Source organism: Haliotis cracherodii, unplaced genomic scaffold, assembly GCF_022045235.1.
Source record: "Haliotis cracherodii isolate W230 unplaced genomic scaffold, xgHalCrac1.p SCAF_18, whole genome shotgun sequence".
Classification (NCBI taxonomy): Eukaryota; Metazoa; Mollusca; class Gastropoda; order Lepetellida; family Haliotidae; genus Haliotis; species Haliotis cracherodii.
The window spans coordinates 7,932,711-7,955,228 of NW_027266273.1; the positions used below are offsets into that span (position 1 = coordinate 7,932,711).

Consider the following 22,518-nt stretch of genomic DNA (forward strand, 5'->3'; position numbering starts at 1 on the left):
TTAGCACCCCTTCCGATTGATCAATGTACACAAGACTTGTTTATTCTCATATAATATGCACTTGTGTGTTATATGCACCTTTAAGTATGGGCAATTTAATTCTGGAAAAATATCTCTCTCGTATATAAACATTTCAGGCTGTCAGCATAAAGCACAGAATTTATCTTTCAACTTTTTTTTCACCAAAATAATATTCTTATAAGAGACCCCTATTTCTAATTTTGAGAGCACACTGGGTGCTTATTACGTTGAATACAGTATGCGTCATCCAGGTCGAATCTGAATCATCCCCACTGATGACTTCATATCCCAGCAGGACTGAAAACGGCATGTCTTGCGCAACCCGTCCATACACTATGTGTTACACAAGTTTTCACATCGCATAAATCACGTAACTTACTCTCCCAACACCCATATCAGGTTCCTTCTAAATATCAGAAAAATCAGCCATGAATAACAGTTTTTAGCTCTTATCGCTTTGTTTCAGCATGACCTTGGTTTGTTTTACAAAGGAGGAAATTTTCAATATCCACAATACATAAATAAAACTAGTTACAAAATGTAAGCTCACAGTGCTTAAAGAACCACCTGATATTCATGTCATTAGGGTACAAACCTACACAAGCACAACCAATCAAGATTCATTAGTCCTACATGTCTATCCGTGATGACAAATTAAGTGCCAAGTCAGCAAAGATACAATGATGGATTTTTTTCTATGGCAAAAGATCTTTCAGCTGGGTTCACCATGATAAGACTTTGGGCATTTTTGTAAGACTAATGGTTTCCAAAGCTGGACCTTTTTTACATTTTTGTGGCTTTCTAAGCAACTGGTGAGTAAGTTGACTTTTTTTAACGCTACTTTTTAAAGATCTCAGTCATAATACTGGTCCTACACCTGATCTTGGTCATCATTACTCATGTGGCTAAGTTTGTTTGTTGTTTACTGTAACCATCAGAACTCACTCAGGGAGACAAGCATGGGGTACTGGGGACCTATCCCCACCACAATCCAGTCAGAGAGACAAGCAAGGGGTACTGGGGACCACAATCCAGTGTGGGAGACAAGCATGGGGTACTGGGGACCCATCTCCACCACAATCCTATCAGGAGACAAGCATGGGGTACTGGGGACCTATCTCCACCACAATCCAGTCAGGGAGACAAGCATGGGGTACTGGGGACCTATCTCCACCACAATCCAGTCTGGAGACAAGCATGAGGTACTGGGGACCTATCTCCACCACAATCCAGTCTGGGAGGCAAGCATGGGGTACTGGGGACCTATCTCCACCACAATCCAGTCAGGGAGACAAGCATGGGGTACTGGGGACCTATCTCCACCACAATCCAGTCTGGAGACAAGCATGAGGTACTGGGGACCTATCTCCACAATCCAGTCAGGGAGACAAGCATGGGGTACTGGGGGCCTATCTCCACAATCCAGTCTGGGAGACAAGCATGGGGTACTGGGGACCTATCTCCACCACAATCCAGTCAGGGAGACAAGCATGGGGTACTGGGGACCTATCTCCACAATCCAGTCTGGGAGACAAGCATGGGGTACTGGGGACCTATCTCCACCACAATCCAGTCAGGAGACAGGCATGGGGTACTGGGGACCTATCTCCACCACAATCCAGTCAGGAGACAAGCATGGGGTACTGGGGACCTATCTCCACAATCCAGTCTGGGAGACAAGCATGGGGTACTGGGGACCTATCTCCACCACAATCCAGTCAGGAGACAGGCATGGGGTACTGGGGACCTATCTCCACCACAATCCAGTCAGGAGACAAGCATGGGGTACTGGGGACCTATCTCCACCACAATCCAGTCAGGAGACAGGCATGGGGTGCTGGGGACCTATCTCCACCACAATCCAGTCAGGAGACAGGCATGGGGTGCTGGGGACCTATTTTCAACAGAATCCAGTCTGGGAACAAGCATAAGGGTACTTGGGAGGTGTATTGAGGTAAATCAGGATTCCTCAAAAATCCAAAAGACTCTTTCTTATTATTCATCGGATACAAAGAATCCACAACCTGTCACTGATTATACTCACTGTCTGTCTATCTATTCAACACATGACCTTGTCTGGCCAATAATAACATGGTCATTATATTTGCCTTAGGTGCACCAACATGACATGGCATTACAATCAAGCCCTGTTTGACACTGGAGCTATTGACAGTCAGCTCCCGCCTGATCTATATGGACTTATGGAAAGTGATCAGATCAGAGCACACTGAATGACAGGTTTTGCCATTGATGAATAGCAAGCAAACTCACTGCACACTCATACTTGAAGAGAATGAAGAGTGTTTGACTTGGTTGTTTATTTAATACCATACTCGGCAATATTCCAGCTGTGTGACAGCAGCTCATAAATACTTGCACTGAACCAGATAAGCCAGTGATTGATATCATGAACAACAATTCATATTTGGGGTACGATGACACACAAGAAACTAAGTCACAGAGCCCTTCTACGACCAGTCTACGTATTCTCACAGTGATATCACTGCAGGACGGTGATTGTTATATACTTACTCACCACCAAGAGAATACAAACCATAACAAACAGAGTTAAGAGTGAGTGAGTGAGTGAGTGAGTGAGTGAGTGAGTGAGTTGGGATTAACGTCGCTTTTAACAGTATTCCAGTCATATCACGGTGTGTCAGCTTAATGTGGGAGGAAAGCCCAAAGTGATGCAGGTCTCAGACGTTTACCACTTCCGTTAAACCTACAACACGGGTATGGTGCTGACAAACCTAGAAACATAGTCGGGGCGAACAGGGATTCGAACCCACAATCATAGGTTTCTGGCGTGCCTAAGGGACGCAACTCTACACAGCGAATCGCAGAGCCTTAGACACTAGGCCACCCGTGCCCTCGACAGAGTTAAGAAGAGATGTATAAAAATGTACACCAATTAATGACAAAACTAACAATCAGTCAAGTGTTACCACAGAGTGACTCTATTCTTATCACGATATTCTGTATGTGATTTCCAAACTTTACATGCTAATCCTGCACGAGGTAAATGGTGCATCGCGAATCATGGATCTATGACATCATATACGAGTATTGTATTCGACGTAATAAGCGCCCCGCTCTAATAAGAGCCCACAGCGATATTTGCTGATATATTGGCTAGTGAACAATCCCAATAAGCACTCCTTCCGATCGATCAATGTACACAAGACTTATTTATTCGAGTATAATACGCACTCGTGTGTTATATGCATTCTTAATTATGGGCAATTAAAATCTGGAAAAATGTATCTGTCGTATATAAACATTTCAGTGTGTCAGCATAAACCACGAAATGTATCTTTCAACTCTCTTTTTTCTACCAAAATAATATTCTAATAAGTGCCCTCTATTTCTAATTTTGAGAGCGCCCTGGGCGCTTATTACGTCGAATACGATATGTTCCAATCTTTTGAATATGAGTAAGTCTTCAAATATTAACAACATGTATGGTATTCACGTTTCTTTTCAGTGATTATATATATGCTCAGTGCTCCAGATAAGCTGCTACAAATATTTCAACATTATCCAATTAATTTTGAATTGCTTACGTGCAAACACGCATGAAAAATGTCAAAAAAGAAATTGTATAGCTAGGTGTTGAAGTACCCAATGTAGCATTTTCAGTTGGCCTATATTTCTTTACTGATCTTTATTTGCTGATTGGTTTGGTTTGTTTGTTGTTTAACGCCGCACTCAGCAATATTCCAGCTATATGACGGTGGTCTGTAATAAATCGAGTCTGGACCAGACAATCCAGTGATTAATATCATGAGCATCGATCCACGCAATTGGGATCGTTGACATGCATCAACCAAGTCAGCAAGCCTGATCCTGTTAGTTGCCTTTTACGGCAAGCATATTTGCTGATTGAGTGCAGGTATCATCACATCTACATGAATCGTGCTGCAGTAAACAATACACAAAGTGTCAACTGAAACAACGTTTTAAGAAAAATTATTTTAAATCTGGCTATTATTGGTTCATAAATACCCAACAAACTTAACCCAGGGGAGGGAGATAGTTTTGAATACCCAAAGAAAACTGTCAATACCCACAATGAATGATAACTTGTAAGTAAATACTCACTGACACTACAAATTCTATGGAGCCCTGTATGCTGTCACTCACACTCTATTGCACACTCTATAGCACCGATCTACATCAGACTGACGCTAAACCGTAAAAGTGGAGACATTTAAAGTGAAAAGGAGCCCCATTAAGATGGGAGATTCATTACCTGAAAACTAGACTTGCTTCCTTCAAGGCTACAAATTATAGTATGGGCTGGGGAGAAAGGAAAATAATATGGTTCAGAGACTGTGAGTGAGTGAGTGAGTGAGTGAGTGTGGTTTTACGCCGCTTTTAGCAATATTACAGCAATATCACAGCAGGAGACACCAGAAATGGGCTTCACACATTGTACCCATGTCGGAAATCGAACCCCAGCCTTCGGCGTGACGAGCAAACGCTTTAACCACTAGGCTACCCAACCGCCCCCTTCTTCAAATGAAAAGCCACTCTGACACAATGCACAACTAAACTGCAGACATTTACATTCAATCTTTTCATATCAAAATGTACCCAATTACTTCATAAATTGATTTTATTTTTCCAAATTTAAACCATCACAATTGTAGTCTTCCTGAATTTGCTACATGTGTAACAAGTATTGATTCATATATACACATTGATTAAACCCCATCAAAACATTATTGTATAACCAAATTGATCTGCATTGTTAAAAAAAATAAAAAATTGTAAAGGTATCTATTAAACTACAAGCTGACGATATACTGATTGACACAACTACCTCACATATATCTGTTACTAGTGAGGATAAATCTAACGCTTACTTTAACATATCGTAACAGGTCAGCATGACATAACAGAGGAAATTATTGGAGTAAGTGAGTGAGTTCAGTTTAACGCCGCTTTTAACAGTATTCCAGTTATATCACGGCGTGTCAGCTTCATGTGGGAGGAAAGCCCGAAGTGATGCAGGTCTCAAATGTTTACCACTTCGGTGAAACCCACGAACACGGTGATGGTGCTGACAAACCTAGAAACATAATCGGGGCGAACCGGGATTCGAACCCACAATCATAGGTTTCTGGCGTGCCCAAGGGACGCAACTCTGCACAGCTAATCGCGGCATCTTACACGACTGGGCCACCCGGGCCCCCTGGAACTTATTGGAAGTAGATGTGGTCTTACATTGGCACATCATCCATTTCCATTTAGTATTCCGGAAACTCTCCCCACAACTATTTAATATTTAATAATGTGACTTCTTTTTACTAACATGTTAGCATCTACATCGAAACAATAAAAACAATGACAATTTTCAAAATTAACCAGACAAATGGTGCGCCACATCTAATCTACTTCTGCATGATATTCATAATGAAACAGCAATAACAAAATTTTACTATATATTTTATCTTTTTTACATAAAATACAAGCAATATTGAATCACATATCAGAATCAAAGTACAAACCTTCATTAGATGCACATTCTGTAATCTCATAATATGCTTAATTGTTTCAGAAATAAATCAAATTAATGATCAGTATTTATCCTAAATGAGACTATTTTTTACGTCTGTATTATCCAATGGAATTATCACGCTACTCAGACAGTGACATTTATCATGTAAATAACACCTGGCACATCACTAAGTACTTTTCTATATATCTACCTCAAGTCACAGGTGTTGCCAGCAGGCAAGCAGATGTTGTGTCAGATTGTGTCAATGTGTCTTCATAAGTGTAACACAATAGTGATACTTATCAGCAAAATAATCCACCTCTTGTTGATATGGCTACAAGGTATTTCAGCACAGTGAGTGAGTGAGTGAGTGAGGGTTTACACCTGTTTTAGCAATATGCCACAAAAATCATGGCTGGGGACACCAGAAATGGCTTCACACATTGTACCCATATTGGGAATCAAACCCTCTACTTTGGCTTGATGAGCAAACACTTTTTTTTGTTTAACATGCACTCAGCAATATTTCAGCAATATTTCAGCAATATCTGTAATTAATTAAGTCTGGACCCAAGAATCCAGTGATTGACATCTACAGCATCAATCTACACAATTGGGATACAATGACATCTATCAACCAAGTCAGCAAGGCTGACCACCCGATCCTGTAAGTCGCCTTTTACTACAAGAACAGTCATCTGTTACGGCAAGCATGGGTTGTTGAAGACCTAGTCTACCCCGGATCTTAATGGATAGAGAAGTCAAGTAAAGATGAAAGGTCTTAATTGTGTACTGCAAGATTCTTTAACAATAAAATGCAATAAATTGGATTGTAATTTCTACTGTCACTGTGTACTTTAAGAGCTGTCTCACTGTACTTAATAGTGAGTGAGTGAGTGAGTATGGTTTTACGCCGCTTTTAGCAATATTCCAGCAATATCACGGCAGGGGACACCAGAAATTGGCTTCACACATTGTACCCATGTCGGGAATCGAACCCGGAACGAGCGAACCACCAGGCTACCCGACCGCTCCCACTGTACTTAATAACCCCTGTGAACATTCAGTTACTGTCCTACATAACCCTTGTGAGCACCTAGTTAGTGTCATTGTAATAGACTTGCACAAGTCTCTTAGGAAAAAAATATGAGTTTAAATCATGATTTCATAGAATTACATTACACCCATGGACTTATCATTCAGTACAGACTCGGAGCAAGGATATCTGTGAGTGTGCATTTAGTGATTTGGTTACAGCATTACATGCCAGCTGTGTACACAGCATATAGTAGCTGTGTAACGATCACTTACTATACTTACATAACCCCTAAGTACCTCAAGAGTAACAAAAAGTAACCTAAAAAATCTGAGCTGGAAAACATCTCCAAATCCCAGCCAGGCACACATGAAGAGAATAGTCTCCTTTAGAACAAAACTTTTGATGTTGAGTCACATTTGAAAACCATAAAATTAAAAACATCTATTAAAAACTTGAACGCAGGAGAGAACAAGACAAAAAATCTATCAAGCATCATCAGGATATACCTTTAATGCAACAGCTAGTTTTATTACAAATACCACCAGACACACACCTGTCACCTCTAAGCCAACACCATCCATACAGATCTATACCAGTTTGTTAAATCCTATGGCCTGGAACAAATTTGGAAAACTATCCAATCAGGGAACATAGGTGACCACAAAAGCACTCCTGCTTGACTGGACACCATCTTGCATGGTCAGTTGCGTTTATGTAGACACTCAATATTGGTCTCCCAAAGGTCTTACACCTTTCTACGGATTCTTTGAAGCTTTCCAGTTGATTGCCAATGGTTTCAATACAGGTACATTACCCCCAGTTTCAGCATACTGAAGAGTTACATGTTCATGGCTCTGGTTTGATGAGCATGAGCTATCACAGAGCCAAACACACCATATATTTGTCATCAGATTAATTTCCATGGCAACAGGTACATAATAGATGCACTCATCTAGATTCATTTTTTATGGTACCTATGTATATTTATTGATGTAGAAACAAGCACACTTTATCTGGTTGTACTTGTGTATATGACCCGTGAAGATCCGGGGTAGAACAGGTCTTCGGCAACCCATACTTGCCATCAAAGGCGACTACGCTTGTCGTGAGAGGGGACTAACGGGATTGGGTGGACAGACTCACTGACATGGTTGGTCCTGTCATCGATCTCAATTGTGTGGATCAATCTCTTGATGTCAATCACCAGATTGTCTGGTCCAGAGTCAATTATTTACAGACCGCCATCAAATGAGCTGGAATATTGCTGAGTGTGGCGTTAAACAACAATTAAACAAACATATAAAAGTTGTGGATATATTGACGGAAGAGATCAAATCGGCAGCCTTGAATTGTATGGAGTTTCAAGTATTCATTCATTAGGGTAACCACCCTCACAAGAATTTGACTTTATAGTGAGTGAGTTCTGCCTATCCCTGCTTTGAACAGTATTCCAGATCTATGACAGCTTGTCAGTTGGATTTGGGAGGGAAGCCGGAAGTGATGCATGTCTGAGATGTTTACTCAAGGGACACAACTCTGCACAGCGAATGGTGGTGCCTTACATGAAAAAGCCACCCAAACCTTATTTGATTTTACAGAACTGCTAAAATGAAAGACTGTTGTGTTGCAAGATAGAATAGTTTCTTTCAAAGTATGTGAGCGTGAATGATCGAGTTATTACGTCTCCTTAAGCAATTTTTCAGTAGAAGAACCAATAATGAGCTTCGATCATTGTTACCATGTTGGGAGTTGAACATAAGACGAACAAACACTTCAACCACTCGGCCACCCTAACGCCTCTCCTTCAAATATAATGAATTCACACCTCACAGGTGTTCTAATACAGTGGATTGCCATTTCTGCCAGCTAACATATACCGTATTCCCTCTATTAGACACCAGGCCCCTAAAAGACACCGGGTCGATCAATTGATACAATTAATGATCCCTTTCATAGCGAAATGGGGGTATTAATAGAAGCCGGGCCTCTAATAGACGCCGGGCCTGTAATTGACCGCGGGTCAAAGGCTTGTCCGAAATAAATAGAAGCCCGGGCGTCTAATAGGGGAAATGTGGTATATTCAATCATATGAAATGAATGTAAGGGCAGTGACCTTAATTTGAATAAATGCTGTAACTAATACATCTTGTTCAGAAAATCTATTTCACTGACGTCAGCTGTTAAAGAAATATAAACTGAATTTCAATGGTGTTCCATGTCATAAAAGGCAACAACTATTGAACAAACTCCTTCATAGGCAATGACTCATTCTAAATTATGCATAGAAACAGCATAATATTAATAATAATAACATTAAAATCCATCCATGTGTACGAATGAACTTATTCCATCAGCCAAGAAAATCACAAGGATCACGACAAATCGTCTTAAGTTGGGAGGAAACTTAACTGAAGTCAACTTGTCATAAATAAATCAGACATCTTTAAAATGCCTACTTGTACAACACTGTGGCAAAAAGTGAACTAACACACTTGAAATTCTTATCTACTTGAAATCCAGGGCTTGTCATTGTTCACTGAGATTCACAGCTCAGGTGGGCATCTGATTGATCGAAACCTTATCAATAAAAGTTGGGGGTTCACATTCCACACAGTGTCTGTACACGATAGTCGTGCTGTCCACGGTTACAAAACATTCCTGGCGTGGAGACAGCGACGAAGAAGTTCTTCATAATATATTCAGCCAGCAACGACAGCAATAAATTTAAAAGCGGTTGATGACAGGGACCTGTTTGATATATTTGCATGAAAGTTTAACTGCAGTGATAAGAGTGTGGTAGGACGTTTGTATCTTCATGGGACAATTGAATAGTGAGCGAATGCTGTGTAAATGCTGTCAAAAAAAGGTTATCACTGAATTTATTCAAAACTGAAAGTTCCCTGTTAAACACTATACACCAACTGTATGACAGCAGGATGTAAATAATCAAGTATGGGACAACCATACAAGTTTTGTTTGTTTGTTTGTTTGTTGTTTAACGCTGCACTCAGCAATATTCCAGCTATACGACGGTGGTCTGTAAATATTTGAGTCTGGACCAGACAATCCAGTGATTGACATCATGAGCATCGATCCACCCAATAGGGATACAATGACATGCATCAACCAAGTCAGCGACACTGATCACATAATCCTATTAGTCGCCTCTTACGATAAGCATGGTCGTCCTCTAAGGCAAGCAAGGGTTGCTGAAGACCTATTCTATCCCGGATCTTCACGGGTCTACCATACAAGTGATCGATATAATGAGCAATGTTCTAAGCCACAGTGCGACACATGCTTGAACATCCAACACAAATAGGTTGCTGCAGAACAATTCAAACCAAGAATTCCTGATAGGACGAAACTGAAAACCATTAAAAGTTTGAACTGTGTCCTCCTGCTTAATCTGTAGATGTATGAGTGAGTGAGTTGGCTTAAACATGTTTTGGCCAATATTTATGTTTGTTTGTTGTATAATGCTGCTCTAAGTCATATTCTAGCTATATGACGGAGCAAGGTAAATAATCATCTGGACTAGACAATCCAGTGATTGACATCATGAGCATAAATCTATGCAATTGGGATACAACATGCATCAACCAAGTCAGCGAGCCTGTCCACCCGATCCTGTTAGTAACCTGTAACAAGCATGGGTTGCTGAAGACCAATTCTAACCTGGATCGTCACAGGGAGAGGGGTACTTTAGTGATAGCACACCATGGCTTCCTTGCACAAAGCAATCTTAGCACTACAACTTTCGAAGCCTATGTTAAAGTATGGGAGTTCTGATCATCTTAGCGCTAAGATCGCTTTGTGCAAGTGGTCCGGACAGATCAGATTTCAGATGAATACCACAGACAACAACAGGATCATATAATCTGGATAAATCTGGGATTTGAACTCCCCTGGCAGTGCAAGATCACAGTTCAGAATATCATATTGTGGGGGCCTAGTCCGCTGGGCCACCTGTGCCCACTAAAATATTTATACTAAAGAATTCAAAATTTGGATACAATATCTTATTAGAAGCAAGGTAAAACTGCATTGATTTGTCTATGAATGGATTGAATATGCCATTGAATATTCAAAAAAGTTTCTAATGTTTGACTATGTAGGGATTCATCTTCTTTCGTATATACCACCCTTGTATATTTCAAGGTTTGGTTCTTTCTTCCCTGTTTTATTTATTATATCTAACCTTAAATACTCAAACCATCTTCAAAAACTAACCAGAGGCTCACCACAAAGACCCCGATGACACTCTCATTACTCAAGCTATATCAGAAGGAACATTTGTGTAAATAAACCATAAAAAACTATTTCATCTTGAATTATCATCTTCCAAATTGAGTAAACAGAGTCTAAAATCTTTTGATTTCTAATTTTCTGGAAATGAAGAAGCCAATCAAACTTATCATCTGATATTAAAACTGGAAACATTCAAGTCACAGATATCTAATCAAAGAAAGTTTATTTCTTTCCTTCGATAACCCAATTTCCTATCTCACTACCCACAGGCAAGGTGCTATCTAACTAATCGCTATTTATAACCATAGTTTCTCTGAGAAGCCTTGATCTATTTGGCAAGTATTCAGCTTACTATAACCAAATTTCAGGAAACTTCACATAAAGAAAAATGAAGTTTCTGCATGACATGTTATTAAGTCCCATTCATCAATACCTTGAATATGTGTCCAGACCAACGACTATTAAGGTGATCGCCATGCCCTGTTGATTGTTTGAATCAACAGGGCGACTATCTCTTCTTGATAGTTACCTGGCGATGAAGGTATTGCCATCCCTAAATGAGATGCGTAATACAAGCAGCAAAACACACACATTCTGGGTCACATCTTCGGGACAACAAGTGAGGCTTTTTAAACAAAAGGTCAAACTGAGCTTTTTCCGTTGTCCTTTGCTGTTGTGAACATATTTTCTCCAGAAATATGAATTATTCTATTTGTTGTGATATATCATAATAGATCACAACCAATCTATGAATATTTTGGTCATAGTGCCAAAGACAAATATGCCATGGAGCATTTTATAAAATAATTATGTGTAAATAGTTTCCAAGCTTGAAGTAATACTTCACATCCGAATTTGATAATTAAACTATATCATAAAAGAATCAAATTCCTTTTTATGTCTTCAATAAATGGACAAATAAACTGTGAATAGATGACAAAAAATTAATGATTATCAAACACACGTTTTTAAAAAAAAACAAAGGGAGGTAATAACATTTTGGAGCCATTTTGGAGCCATTTTGGTTAATGTGTTTATACATCCTACTAAGGATGCCAGTTTAATTCCCAAATGGGTACAGTTTGTGTACTAAGCCTTTGAAATTGCCTTTGAAAGGTGCATTTTCACACACTGAAATGTACTCAGAACTTTATTCACACATCCACAATATTCATACCCTAAATTCCTGAATAATTACTTATTCAACCAGTTCATATATTCATCATGATATGGTACCATGTTTACATCCAATCTTACCAATGATTTTGAGGCCATCTGACGCAAGAAAGTCCACGCAGTATTAATGCAGCAATAACTCCTAATCTTGTCCCTGGTGAATCATGATAGCGACATATCTGTCACTGCACATCCACAGAAACAGTCCGACATCCACTTCATCTAACACACAGGAACACAACATGTGGCAGAAATCAAAGTGCCGTCTGCTCCAATGTCTACAAACTCCACACACCGTCTGCTGCTCCAAATTTGCAGACAGTTCATGGTACTGCCAAGACCCAATCCTACACAAGCAATTACAGATTCACAAACAGCCTATGATTCTGAATACCAAACAGGTGAGCAGTCCCTGTTTAGAAGTCATACACATCTATCCACAAAAACCAGGTTACAAATACACAACATGGCAAGGTAGACAAAATCTTTCTGAATTTCCGTAACTCAATCTTCTCCGCACATATCCTGTTGTGGTTGTTTACAACACCTGCAGATCTACTCCACACCGAGACATGCAACTTCAGAACACATCCGATTCTAGGAAAGTCCAATTCCCTCTGCACAGATTGTCAAGGCAAATTTACAGACATCTACACCTTCTTATGGTAATATTTAAGCTTCAACATAATCCTCGAGGTATCCTATATCCAACAACCTGTCCTCGGGATCCCCAGCCTTATGGGACATGACTAGTCGATTGGTCGGTTGCTAAAAATAGCTCACTGCGAAGAAACATTTGTCACATGAAAACTGTGGTATGTTTAAGCGTAGTCTACAGGCTAGATATCTGGGAAGTCACCTGTGAATACAAGTAGCTATTACATTTACTACGTGTCTCTTGATCTCATATTATACCTTTTAACACGGGGCTTTCAGCGCGGTTGTTCATGCGCACAGCTATTGACGATATGAGAAGGTTATTTCAGCTTCGCTTGATCTACTCATTGAGGGAAAGTTTCAAGTTATATACATAGTCTTATTTTTATACAGGGTCAAGAAAGCATCTCTAAACTTAATATTATCACAAGAGATATGCACAATGACTAAGTGTTAATTTGTTTTTTGTTAATTCAGACATTATATATTGAATCATTTACTGAATTCATATGTGAGCCTCTTCCATTTTTATCAACATGAACAACTTCGCGTGCATCCTTTGAGGAGTTTTAAATATTTTTCAGACACATTCATAAAAAATATCCACAGCTAGTGGATTTGGAGTGTGTGTGTGTGTGTGTGTGTGTGTGTGTGTGTGTCTGTATGTGTGTGTGTGTCTGTGTGTCTGTGTGAGAGAGAGAGAGAGAGAGAGAGAGAGAGAGAGAGAGAGAGAGAGAGAGAGTCAACTTTAATGGTGGCCCATTCTAGCATACACAAAGTAAACGTGTATCAAAACCAAGATAATGAACATGCAAACATTGATTTGAGAAGAAAATGAGTTGTGTTCAACATAGATTTGAACAATATTTTAGTTATATCACGGCATGTCAGCTGAATTTGGGAAGAGCGCCCAAAGTGACACAAGTCGAAAGTGTTAACAGTATTTGTGAAACCCACAAGCATGGGTATGGTGTTAACAAACTGAACATCATTATCGGTGAAAATCTGGGATTCAAACCCATGATCCCTTTCCTGGGATGGGGGATGCAGCTTTACAGTGAATAGCAACTTCAAACCCACTGACCCACGTGTGCTTCACTAAAATAAACTTAACTATGTTTCAGCTGATCTTTGCAGTAAATTATTTTTCCACCTCAACAAAACATATTGTTTAATCCCAACAACCAACCTCAAAGCCAGTAAATATCAGCTGATAGTGACAACAGTCCAATGGCAACAGCCCAACTTCACAACCAGCAATATGTATAATCTTCACAAAACAATCAGACCCGTAAAGATCTGGAGAATAGGTCTTCAACAACCCATGCTTGCTGCAACAGGCGACTATGCTTATTGTAGGAGGCAACTTATGGGGTCAAGTGGTCGCTGAGGTGGTTGATGGATGTCATCGTAACCCAAATGCATAGTTTGATGCTCATGATGTCAATCACTAGATTGTCTGGTCTAGACTTGATTATTTACAGACGTCATATAGCTGGAATGTATCTGAGTGTAGCACTAAACAACAAACAATAAACAACAAACAAACAAACATTACAACCGCTACAAAATGGCTACGATTAACAGGACTAAGACATAAACCTTTATTTTATCATATGTCATATATTGTTCTTACAACGGTTGCATCAACGACTACATTGTTACTGTTTTTTACGTACTACACACTGTCGTCTTACAGCTGAGTGCGGCTCTAAACAACAAACAAACACAAAACAATCCATCCATGTGTCTGCATCAATCTACCAGAAGCAGACACACAGACAATCCTGTTTGTTGCCTGTCCAATCCTGTCCACTCTAGCTAATGCCTTTTCCTTTTTAGAAGGGACATGGTTTGTTTAAGGTGATGGTAAAATGGATATGTCTCACTATATCACACGACAGCAGTATAAATGAGATATCACTGAGACACATTCCCTGAGGGCTTGTATCAAGTCTTGCTTTGTGAGTCTCTTTCATCTGGTTCCTGTTGCATGGAGACACATATATAGTCAATGGACGGATGATTCTTGAATGGCATGACTGTGTTTTTCTTTAGCAGTATCATACAGTTACACATCAGCAGTTTGTGTAATAACATTGTGTTTAATATCCTGTTTAATTAATATACTGAACTGCAAAAGAAATGTCACTTCATGAAAATAATTCATGAAAAAATTCCCATTGAAATATCACTGCTTTTTTGGGGAGTACCGCGTTCTTGACAGTAGTCTGTAACCAAATTTAATGTTAACAGCCAAAAGGTGACACAAATATGGATATAATTAATGGGTTGCCAAAACGCAGCTTAAACAACCAAGGTACAAAGTTCCGAATGCTTTCCATGAAATCAAAATTTACGAAGAATCAGAGAAAACAGGCTTTAGGACGACTGCATGCTGGCCAGATTGCACGATTGGTCGCCAATGATTTTATTGTCCATGCGAGAACCGTCAACAGATTACAGCAATGATGCCAGGTCACCAACACCATGCATAAGTGCTGTCATATCCAACAAGTCCGCAGCTGATTTCGGACACATCTTTGTATAAATAACTAGATATGGGAATAAAACAACTATCCGTCTAGATTGTTACCAGTCTTGGACTCTTGGACCACTTGTCCTCATTTTAATAAAAACTACACTCACCAGTTTCTGTGACCAATCATAAGTCTGGATGTTTTCAATTTTCTAATAACTTTTTTTACAAATCTGGATGAACTCTGGTAAATCACTGTCATGCGGTTGCTGCATTATATTTCAATCATCTAATAAATTACCAAAAGCAAAAGTATTCAGAGAGAAACAATTATTACGACAATAACAAGAATCATCCCTGATAAAGAACACAACCCTTGCTGTTTCCCTTGGTTGTTACCAACAACATCATGGCTATAAATAGTCATCTAATAATGTGCAGTTGCTGTTAATGTCCATGTTATACAAACATGTATAAAAAAGACAAAGGTAACAATGAATTACCCACTGAAAGTAAAATAACTTTTCAGCGTGTAAAGGCCATTGTTACTTATTGATCAGACATCCACACTGTTGAGAGATACTTTAGTCCAAAGCATGCAGGGACTTTCAAAAATTGTCTGTGCACTATTCTATCAAAGCCTGTTCATTCTGTTGAATGAGCTGCACTTCTATTAGACATATTTAGTTCTGACTGGAAAGTCTCTTTCTATAAGCTTATATTGAAACGTATGGAGGGCAATATACCACCCTGCGAAAGAAAGTGCATACAGTATTATCAATGTTGTGTGTACATATAAAGAGACAGTATTATCAACAAAGCATGCACTGTTATAACTTTAAAAATCGAAGTCCCATTGAGTTCATAGACCGCCGTCCATTTCACGTCAACAACTTTAGGTTGGTTTGTTGTTTAACACCACACTCAGCAATATTCCAGCTATATGACGACGGTCTGTAAATAATCGAGTCTGGACCAGACAATCCAGTGATTAATATCATGAGCATCGATCCACGCAATTGGGATCGATGACATGCATCAACCAAGTCAGCGAGCCTGACCACCCGATCCCGTAAGTCGCCTTTTTACGACAAGCATACTCGCCTTTTACGGCAAACATGTAACAACTTTAGACTGTAACCTCATGTGTGCAACTAGTTTCTGTTAACAGAATTTATTATGGATAATAATTCAACGTAATTCCGCATATTTTTAATGAAATTGCATTTTGGATCTGATCTAAGCGCTATTAATCTTATATTTTGAGCCTGATTTGACATTTGCACTTTGACACATTGCACTTCTCTCAAAATGCATTTCCTTACATAGATATATACACATAGTGACTTGACCTATTTGTATTTCAAAGTACCAACGAGGTGAGAAGGACCTATAAATCCTTGTGTATATTCCCATAGAACATGTGGAGCATATCAAGTGAGTGAGTTTGGTTAACGCCGCTTTTAACAGTATTCCAGTTATATCACAGCGTGTCAGCTTAATGTGGGAGGAAAGCCCGAAGTGATGCAGGTCTCAGACGTTTACCAGTTCGGTGCTGATGGTGCTCACAAACCTCTAAACATAATTGGGGCGAACCGGGAATCGAACCCACAATCATAGGTTTCTGGCGTGCCCAAGGGACACAACTCTCCACAGCGAATTGCGGCACCTTAGACGACTGGGCCACCCGTGCCCCCGGAGCATATCAAGATAAACACCTGCAACCTCATGCGAATTTCAAAGAAACACATAAACCATTTTTTAATACAATATGCGTGCCCTACTTCTCAAAACAAACAACTTCTCCCCGCATCTCACGCGCAGGCTTGTTTTTCACGACCCCTTTCAACAGCTATGTCTCTGTTCCCCTGTTGTTATTGACTATGTCCATATGTCCATATCAAATATATGTCAATTTGAGGCAGCGGCTTCCCTACAATAGATGTGTCTATGTCAACACTGACACCTCTTATCTCTTCATAAGAATGTATTTGTTCACAGCTTATCTGACCCTTATCCTGATAAAATGATTAACTTATAGCAGTGCTGTATTTACATCAATAAGACACCTGTGTCTTGCAATTAGTTTTTCAGTGCTATTTCTATTTTACAGGGCTGCTAGGGAGTGAGTGAGTTGGGTTTGACTCCGCTTTTAACAGTATTCCAGGCATATCACGGCATGTCAGCTTAATGTTGGAGGAAAGCCCGAAGTGATGCAGGCCTCATTCACTTACCACTTTGATGAAAGCCACAAGCACAGGTATTGCTGCTGGTAAGAGTGAGTGAGTGAGTGAGTGAGTGAGTGAGTGAGTGAGTGAGTGAGTGAGTGAGTATGGTTTTACGCCACTTTTAGCAATATTCCAGCAATATCACGGCGGGGGACACCAGAAATGGGCTTCACATATTGTACCCATGTCAGGTCTTTAGCGTGACGAGCGAATGCTTAAACCACTAGGCTACCCGAGCGCCCCTGGTAAGAGAGAAGGTAATGGGGTTGTCACTTCTCAAATGAAGTTATGGTAACAAACAGGGCAGCAGTAAAGGTACCCTGGATAAAAGAGGATGGACGGAAACCCATAAATTTGTATCTTGCAAGAAATTGTTTTGAGTCTTCATACTAGGGGTGATACATTGGTGCAGTGGTGCATCGTAAGTTTGCATGCTATGATACGATACACGACACATTTTCTTCTGTATCGATACAAGACGAAACACTTGCTGAAATATAGTACGTACTACTCATCTAATGACCCTCCCACCCCACCCTACCCTACCCCCAGCAATGTTGTCAGTCAAATATAGCCAAATGTTTTGTAAATAGCATTCCATGTTCACTACTAAAAGTAGCCGCAATGAACATGTATCTACAACTACCTTTTCTTTCAGAACATGCTTCAAAATATTAATTGTCAAGAAGTTTCCACACAATCTGACCGTAATATGTGTATCGCGATATGTATCGTATCGTTACCTATGTATCGGGATATGTATCGTATCGTTACCTTGCTGTATCGTTTCACCCCTACAGAATTTCAAATTGACAGAGATCAGGTCAATGACACCTGCCAAAATTATTAAATGATCCATTTCTGAAGAAAATAGAATCCCTGATCCACACCCGGTCCAACCCCGGCACTGGTCCCCCCAGTCTCAGCCCTGGTCCCCCCTGGTCCTATGTTTCTCACATCTTGCCCATTACTTACAAGCAATATATCACTGCTGACCAACGTGACACTCACATCAATCTGATGTTCCATACATATCCTGTTGTGGCTAGGGACATAGACAAGATCTAAGCCACACAATGGATGTTTGACAATCTTTCCTGTCTCTGGTAAAACATATGTCTCTTAATTTCCAAATGGATTAAGGACAAATTTGAGGACAGGTCACTCCATGACAGAAGCTGTGTGTAAAGCGATGCATCATTCTCACTCACTTGCACTCTCTCACCTGTGTCATCTAATGCAATCTGTCTATCAACTGATATTGACATGTACCTACATTTCTACTGTCTGTGTTTTGTGTACAGAGAAACCTTCTACAAATGATCCTGCTATTGTTACTCCACTCGCATCAAGATCAATATGGTCATCAATAATACAGTGTTTTGGAGTTTTCATCATGATAGGTATAGAGATGTATTTCAAAAGTTTTCATATGTTTACTTGGATAAACTTATGCATTTACAAACATACACATTTCACAAACTATGCTTATTTATATAATCTGCAATTTGCCATCAGTTCGAAAAAAAACCTTCTACACAGCTTTTCTAAAAGTGTGCACTAAACAAATAAAATGTTTGTTTGTTTTATGCCGAACTCAGCAATATTCAAGCTATATGATGGCGGTCTGTCATATAACCGGAATATTGCTGACTGTGGTGTTAAACAACAAACAAACAAACAAACAAACAAACAAACAAAACTTGTATGGTTGCCCCATACTTGATTATTTACATCCCGCCGTCATACAGTTGGTGTAAAGTGTTTAACAGGGAACTTTCAGTTTTGAATAAATTCAGTGATAACCTTTTTTTGACAGCATTTACACAGCATTCGCTCACTTTTCAATCGTCCCATAAAAATCATAATGTGTAAAATTTGGACAAAGTTTCTCAAGAAGTGCCCAATGTAAGTACATAAAATACTCGTACATTTACTGTAGCACTGAACACACTATCAAACAACCAGCTTAAAATCAAAGTGCAATCTTAAATTCTTCCTTTTAAATTCAAACAAATAACATTTACTTTTGAAAACTACAACTCACTATGTCTTCATTCAAATGTAACCATCTTACTAAGTAAACTCTGCTTTACCCCCTTTTCAACCTCTCCCAATTTGTACAGTTCCTATCTATCGTTCCCACAATTCCACCACAATTGACCCTGACACCTTCAACAGAGGTATAAATGCTAGGTGAAGTTCATTCTTCTCCGTGCCATGCTTCAGTGGAGGTGAACATCTGACTTGGAGTCCACAATGTAGCTAAAGGTAGGCTACGTAAAATCAAACACCTACATCCTTCCAGGTGGCGCTTGTACACAGTGAGACACGGTGCTTCGTGCTAAGTATACATGTTCAATGAAAGGACAGGGACGTGTAGAGAGAGAAAATAGAGGTCCAGGAACAAGTTTGAAAAAAACACACATATGCACACACCACAGTCAACAGGTCAGGTCAACTGTCACCACATCAGCTTTCTGACTATCCATAAGATTCTGGGGTTTCCTTAGACCACTCTGGGACCTGATAGACCGCTCAGAGACCTCACAGACCATTCTGGGACCTAATCGACCATTTGGGGACCTAAAAGACCACTCAGGGACCAAATGGACCTTTTGGAGGACCTAATAGATCATTCAGGGATCTCGTAGACAGCTCAAGGACCTAATGGACCACTCAGGGACATAACAGACCACGCAGGGACATAACAGACCACTCAGGGACCTAATGGACCTTTTGAGGGACCTAATAGATCACTCAGGGATCTCATAGACGGCTCAAGGACCTAATGGACCACTCAGGGACATAACAGACCACTCAGGGACATAACAGACCACTCAGGGACCTAATGGACCTTTTGAGGGACCTAATAGATCACTCAGGGATCTCATAGACCGCTCAGGGACCCAATGGACCACTCAGGGACATAACAGACCACTCAGGGACATAACAGACCACTCAGGGACATAACAGACCACTCAGGGACCTAATGGACCTTTTGAGGGACCTAATAGATCACTCAGGGATCTCATAGACCGCTCAAGGACCTAATGGACCACTCAAGGGCCTAATAGACCATTCAGCAATCTAATAAACCACTCAGTGACCTACTAGACCACTCAAGACCCCAGACCACACAGGGACCTTACACCATCTAGGACCTCAACAAGCTGTTTCCCCCTTGAAAGTCATGGATGCCTAATAAGTCAGTAGTCAGCCATCCAGTCATGCTGTTGGAAGGTGCAATTTCAGAAATATAATGTCGAAGGCAGACAAACAAGTCACCTGTCAATACCCCTTTTCATCACCTGCCACAAAAAACAGAGCTAATGATAATGCATGGACTGGTATATCTCAGATAGTGAAGTAAACATCTACATATCTGACTTCAAAACTTTACACTACATTTCACACCTATCCTCCCGCAGCTGAATGCCATCTGATAACTCACAACAAACGCTTCACAAGTCTCGCAACAAGGATGTACTTCATCTGTGTTCTGTCCAGTGAATAACGTAAGGAAACTCTCTGAATGACTAACACTCTCAACAAAAGATTATGATTCATTCATCAAATGTGACACCAGTACAGTTGACCTGCATCACTGTCTCATAGACTAACACTTAGCCGCAGAAAACATATAAATTTGATAGAAATATTTAGCAACTCCATGTAAATGGAAAAAGAGCCCTCATGAGATGAGAACCTGTGGGAAATCTAGCCTTGCTTCATTTAGGGCTATAGCATAACAGTAAGGGCTGGACGACAGAGAAAATAGTCGAGTGAGTGAGTGAGTGACTGAGTGAGGGAGTGAGGGAGCGAGCCAGTGAATTTGTTTTAATTCTCCTTTGAACATTATTTCAGTTATATCACGTTGTGTCAGCTTGATGTTTAACTGGGGAACTCAATGTGATGTAGGTTTTAGACTTTTACCACTTTGGTAATACCCAGATGCACCCATCTGACAGATTTAAGAAGTCATCAGTTGGATCTTGGATACAAAACCACAATCATAGGTTAATGTCATTGCTAAGGGACACAACTCTGCCCAGCAAATTGCAGTAACTCAGACAGGGTCTGCTAGACTAAAATTTCATCCAAGAAACAAAGTTATCTCATTTAAAAAAATCAAATCTAGAAATTAAAAAATAAAATCCAAATGGCGCCCAGAACAATGCTTAATTCCAGATCTAGAGCTGAGTGAATCTAGACTTGCCAAATTATTCTAGACTTGAGTTGGATTCATTTTATATTCTCTAGGCCCTGGAAGAGAGATTGGGGGTCTCCCTACTGATAGAAAAGAATCCATAAAAGAATAAATATAATGTCATTATAATAACCATCACAATGATCAGAAACAAATAGAATATTACTATAATCTTACAGATAGAACTCTCTGTAAGGTCAACTCTTTTTCAAACATCCTATCAAATTAAGCTGTTCTTTAACAGCTTGACAACACAATTTATAATTGCTTGGGTAATTGGACTCCTCTTTTCAAGTTTCTTTTCTAACCATGTCATACAACAGCATGGCTGTACATTGTCACCTAGAGGACAGGTCACCTCAGGTCCCTGTCAGGAAAGCAATCAGAAAGAAGGAATCCCAAGGCTAATGTGCCATGGCCCATTGAAGATACTTCCTTTCTCTGTAAAGAGACAGCTAGCCTTATATTCAAACAATGATATTCCCTTATTGTGTGAAGACACATATGCGAGAAATAGAAATGGCCACTCAACTGTCATGAGATCCCGCTAATGAGCGTCCGTGGTTCTAATATTACTGTTAGCAGTTGTTAGGAATGTCATTTATTTGATATTGGGATATGGAGGCTGAGTTGTATTTCATGCCATATTTTCGTGTCACCTGCAAGGTGAACATCATGTTAAGATTAATGTACTTATATAGCAGCGTGAATACACGTGTGTGGCCCACTGAGATACCATGCCACAGTTTAACTTGGATACCCAACTCAGTCACAGTATACTGACTCCGAGCTGACCAGTCCTTGTTTTAGCCCCTTAATGCCTAGCGCCAGGGAGGGTAACAAGTATGATGTCCTATGATGTGTCGCGGACAGAGGATCGAACCACATCTTTCTCGCTTTCCAGGCTGACACTCAGTCCACTACACCATTACACATGGAGACGGGAAAAAC

The 22,518-nt window shown here is 40.0% G+C and overlaps 1 protein-coding gene across 4 annotated transcripts in view; it reads right to left on the reverse strand.

Moving 5' to 3' along the window:
* LOC139465737 (mitogen-activated protein kinase kinase kinase 2-like) overlaps positions 1–22,518 on the reverse strand; it is a 100,109-nt gene that overhangs the window by 27,421 nt on the left and 50,170 nt on the right. Inside the window, exon 1 of one of the 4 annotated variants that reach the window (XM_071247572.1) lies at positions 12,075–12,746. The exons of the other annotated variants lie outside the window; for them this stretch is intronic. The gene's annotated coding sequence lies outside the window, so the exon portion shown is untranslated. Of the gene's footprint in view, positions 1–12,074; positions 12,747–22,518 lie in introns of those variants that run through there. 4 annotated transcript variants of the gene reach the window in all.